Source organism: Meleagris gallopavo, chromosome 24, assembly GCF_000146605.3.
Source record: "Meleagris gallopavo isolate NT-WF06-2002-E0010 breed Aviagen turkey brand Nicholas breeding stock chromosome 24, Turkey_5.1, whole genome shotgun sequence".
Classification (NCBI taxonomy): Eukaryota; Metazoa; Chordata; class Aves; order Galliformes; family Phasianidae; genus Meleagris; species Meleagris gallopavo.
In genome coordinates, this window is record NC_015034.2 from 1,453,961 (window position 1) to 1,459,635 (window position 5,675).

Consider the following 5,675-nt stretch of genomic DNA (forward strand, 5'->3'; position numbering starts at 1 on the left):
GCACCTCCAGATCCTCGCAGCTCCCAGAGTACAACACAAACGTGCTGCAAACATCCGAGGCAAAGGGTTTATCGCTTCCAAACAGCAGATTGATGGGAGATTCCCAGGGAGCGCAGCCAGGCTCCTGCCTGGCAGCCTTCTTCAGCTCCCATCCCTGCTGCTGAGAGGGAGATAAAGGCGGTAGAAGTCACTGTGGATGGATGGGAAGGGAGTGGAGATACCAAGCAGGAAAACATGGCACGACCTCAGACCAAGTCATCCCTCCCACAAGCATCCTGTGATGCTGTTTGCTAGATCACCTGCACTGTCACAAGGTCCTGGTGAAACCACCTGGGAGGTGCGAGTGAAGACACCACATCAGCAGCCTCCTCCTTCATCCTTGCCCTGCTCCTCCTCCTGCTCCTTCCTCTCCCACCACAAGAGCACTTTGCAGCAGCATCGCGACACCAGAGCTCTCCCATGGATGCGCAATTTGCAGATATGTTCCCACCACAGACCACAGCACAGTGCTGGGATGGAAGAGGCAACGTCACCTCGTGCTCTCTCCCCTAACTCAACATCAGAGCATCCTGTGTCCCTCAGCTGAATTTTGTCACTGCCTTTGGTAGCATTGTGCACCAGTGCCAGGCTCCTTGTGCGCAGCAAGCTCAGGAATTGGCTTTCCTCCATCCCCTCCTTATCAACCAGATGCATGCACTGACACTGGGGAGAGTGGAGGAGGCAGCAGAACAATGCTCGATCTGTGCATCACTGCAGGGCAGGAGGATTTGGATCCCATTCCCTGAGCAAATATAGGGCTGAGGATGTCAGGTTGAAAGCTGATTTCACGGCAACGGTGGTTAAGAGAGAGCAGCATCCCACTGCCAGCACTCCTATAGTCAGCAGTCACTGTGCACATGCCATAGATATGGATTCCCAGGCAGCAGGACACGTGCCATTAGGTCACTGGGTCACTTGCCCTCCTCCATCACAGCAGACTTTGCTCCCCATGAAGATTTCTGCTTCTTCCCCCATCAGAAAGCCTTTTCTCAACCTGTTCCTTAAATGTAGCCTTTTCCTCATTTCTCCACTTCTGTAGTGTATTTCCATTTCAAAATACCAATGGGGAATCTTTCCCTCCCTCCTGATTCTCCTGCCTTTATGATAACAAGATGCAGGAAAGAAAGAAAAATGGGAAACTCATAACAGAGTGAAGTTGTGCAAATATCCCACCTCAATCAACTCCCGTAGCATCACCTTTCCACTGGGCAGCTTTGGGGGAGGAGGGGTCCATATAAATGTGACCCCCAAACAGGAGCAGCCCCAGCCCCTCCTGCTGCATGTTCTCCCATTGTCTCAAGCTTGTTTGTGCTGGGCTTTGATTCATCCAGCCCCAGATCGGAACGGAATAGATAACAAGAGGCTTTGGATCAGCAGCTGACCCCGACCACATGAGTAATTCTGCAGGTTGCTGTTATCTGGATGTATAGTAAAATAATGATCTGTAAATCAATAAGGCCCTTACTATTATACACCACAACCATAATACGTATTCATTACAATTTGTAAATGCCACGTCGAGAAAACTAATTCAGAATCAGTTCTGGCTTTCTGTGAGCATTCAACCCCCATCACACACTCTAAATATTGAGCTTTCCTGGAAGCTGTGCACAGTGCAGGTCCTGACAGCTGAACACGCTCCTTTCAGGCTGCTGCAGCACGCTGAATAGATGCAGCTGTAATCACCCCGCAGTGAATGACACCGAAAATTGCAGCTCCCAGAATGCAGAGGGGGAAGCGGAGCCGGCAGCAGGTGACGGTGTTTGAATGTCACTTAAAGTTCACTTTCATTATTTTAATCTCCCATTCAGGCCTGATTATGCTCTAAGAGAAATCGGAACTTAAATCCCAATCAGGCGGACCTGGGAGCGTTGTTGGGCTGACATGTAAAGCAGAGCCTGAGCCGCGATTAAGCAGCAGTATTAGCGAGCTCTGAACAGCTACCAGGAGACTTAGGAGCACACAGGATTAATGCTGACTAATTTACATGGCCAAAGCCAGCACGCTGGTGGATACAGGAAAGCTTCACCTCTCGGATGTGGTTCTCACAGTGTTGCTTTGCCCCACTTTCTCTCCTCGATGGAGCAGGAAGGATTTCGCCTTGAGTTCCCAGGCACGGTGAGATGCCACTTCTTTAATGCAAACAATTAAGGAGATAAAAAAAAAAAAAAAAGGAAAAAAAGATGCTTCATAAGCTGAAGTGTAACCTCCTTCCAGACAAACCAATTTGCAAAGAGATAGAGCCAGTGGGATCAGGCAATAACTTAATAAGCGTCTCTGAAAAAAACAATGCATTTAAGAACATGCTATTTTTTTTTTCCCTCTAATGGAGAAACATCAGCTCTGTGGGGAAATAAATGTAATAAACTAAAGTCCAATCTCCACAAACATTTGTTTTCTTATCTCTGTAAAATCAATATACATGTTGCAATTATGTCCTCCGATGAATCCCCCAAACTTCTAGCTCTCTGAAGGCTTCCTGCTTGATTCAAGTTCATTACATCTCCCCTTTTTCATCGAGATAAATTTGGGATTTTTTTGCATTTCTAAGCCCAAGTCGTGTTTCATTTTTTTTTTCTTGAGAGGTTTCATTTCTCTTTTCCTTACATAACAGAGGGAGAATAGCGCTTTCCTCAGCTTTAATCTAATCAAATTAAATGTAATTTAATTGCTGTGCAAGCTTATATTTGTTAGGAACCCTGGCAGCAAATAAATGAGAATAAAATCAAGGCAGACACTCTGCCTGTCAGGGGTCCTCCTTGCTTTGCAGCAGGCTTGCAAGCTGCTCTTCCAAACCCTTCCCTCCAGAAGGAGGAGATGGAATGTGTTGTTCTGCTATTCTGTTGTTCCACATCGGGCCACTTTGCTCCCACACACCCCCAGCAGGGAGATCATAGAATCACTGAGGTGAGAAAAACCACTAAGATCATCAAGTCCAACCTCCAGCCCATCCTTACCATGCCCATAGGATCACAGAATCATTATGGTTGGAAAAGACCACTGAGATTCCCAAATCCAAACCCAACGCATCCCACCATGCCCACTAATCACGTCGCCCAGTGTCACATCCCAAGGCTCTGGAACACCTCCAGGGATGGTGACCCCACCACTCCCTGGGCAGCTTGTGCCAATGCCTCATCACACTGTGATCCCTTCGCTATTCCCAAAGTATCAATAGAAATTTGGGTAATAGACCCTGAGGACAGTTGGATCAGGAGACCTTTACAGCTCCTCTCCAACTCAATTCCACAACTCTGTGATTCATGTCTTCTGATGCAACGCAACAAAGGCCCTCCTGGCTTTGGAGCACAGAGCAGCACTTGTAAAACCCAAAAGACGATGCTGGCAAAAATCTTCCCCCATGGATGGAAAGCAACCCCCCTAAACAGCTGTTGATTTAAGCCTCGAGAACACGTATCTTGTTCATTTTGATGTGCTCAGAGAAAAGACCTCCCTCTTGTGCCTCTCTCATCACTAAAACCACAGCAACAGCCTCTTCAAGAACAATCACTCTGAGCAAATATTTTGCTTCCATTTCCAAATGACCCAAGTTTCCTCGAAGGAGGCTCCCCACAGCTGCCTGCAGAGGAGGTCACGGGGTAATCCGTCATTACGCGCGCCGCTCTCAGGAACTGAATCCCTTCCTCACCAGGCAATAAACGACCCACAAGTCCTCCCCTTCTGCAGCGACGATCTGCGTTCCACAATTCCGCATGCAGACAGTGCTGCAAGACAGATGAGATCTGTCAGGGGAGCCAACACGTTGGAGCAGAGAGAGACGGCGCGCAGCGGAGAAGCGAGCGGTGCTGCTGGGATGCACAGGGTGTGCAAAACCCCCCAGGGCTTTTGCTGCATGCTGGGCTTGCAGGATGAGATTCTACCCTTACTTGATAAAAATCAGTCATTTTTACACTTTTTTTCCCCTCCTCTTCTAGCCTTCTGTCTAGTTTTGTGGGGTTTTTTTAATGCTAAGACTCCACAGTGCTCCTCTCAACCAAGGCATCTCTCCAAGATGCTCTCCCCAGCACCTGCATGTGGTTCAGAGGGGCATGGAGCTGCACCTGAGAGCATGGGCTGGGCTCAGGGCTAAGTGTTGGCTGCTTTCAGCATTCTCAAAGGCCCCATGGCATCTCCTCTCAGTGGCACTGGTCTCCAATCAGACACAGTTACCACGAGCATCACATGGCATTTGGCATCAAGGCAAATGGAAGTCATGTTTTGATGAATAACGGGTAGATCCTCCTTCAGTTTCCAGTCCAAGGAGAAAGGCAAAACTCACTGAACCCTCCTTCATTGGGCACCATGAAACAACAGCTGCCCCCAGCCCAGCAGTGTGGGGTTTTTTTTGACTTGGAAAGGGGTTGGCTGAAACAAATTGCATTAAAATGAACACACAGCAGCCTGCAGGGCGTGTGGACAGCAACGATTATCTTCTTTAACTGAAGCCCCCTCGGGCTCAGGGAGCCAACGCGCTGTGCAGCCAACTAATGGCTCATTTGTAGGATTCAGTTGGTTCAGGGAGTTCATAATGTCCCCGTGTCATGGCAGCTTAGCTTAAGAATATGGATCTTCTACTTAAGGAGACGTTGCCATACATCAAAGTGTTTAACAGCCTTAGGTCAGCATCCTTCTGTTGGGGAGGTCTGGGAAGGGAGCCAAGGGAAACCACTCCTTTCACTCCTTTCATTACAGGACTTTGCAGAGAGATGTTTAGGAAACTGTTCAAATAACACGTGAGAGCAGGCATTTGGCTGAGGACAGCATGTTTCTCACCTGCAGAGTGTCACAGAGGGAGGAGGAGGTGGAAACAGAAAGGTTTTAAGCTCAGGACTTTTTTCCATCACATCCTCCAGGTCCAGCGCTGACACCGTGGGATTAGACACAGCTCATGGATGCTTATGGAGAAGGACAGGGTGGTGGGGAGGACATGGACCAGCAGCAGCAAAACTACGTGCTAGGCAGGGGAGGAAGGATTTGGTAGGCTGTGGGATGGACTCAGAGCAGCCTGGCTGAAAGCTGACTAATACTTACCTCATTTATTTGAGATTTTGGGAACACCTGCCCCATTCTCAGCATCTCACCTTGAAGCCAGGCTTCCCTTCCACCTTACTGCAAGCCACTGAAATGAAACCTAAGTTCTAGCAGCAAGAAAACTTGGGAACTTCTCCTCCTTGTCCCCCACGTTCTTCTCTTGCCTGGTGGGACCAGGAGGTCCCTGTGCTCCATCCCTGCCCACCACACCTCTCACAGTGCAACTGGTGCCCACGACGGAGAAATGCAATGTGAAACACAGAGCCTGAATAAAACATGAAGCAGAAAGTAAATCCTTTCTGGCACCTGGTTACTTCTCTTCCGAGTGCAATATGCGAGGCTGCTAATTGCTTGATTTACTGTAGCAGTCACTCTGCCAACAGCAATAAATAATGTTAATTAATATAAGGTAACCCACTGACAGAGAGGCTGGTAATTAACAGAAAACCAGAGAGATGGGCCTTTTGTGGGGCTGTTAGAGGAGAGACGAGCACAATTTCCTCTCCCATATTTGGTTATCTATCATCCTTTATTTGTTTGCCTTGAGCACTCTGTGAAAAGATCTTGGGCCCAATTTCTGTTTGTTTTCTTTCCCTTTTTTTTTT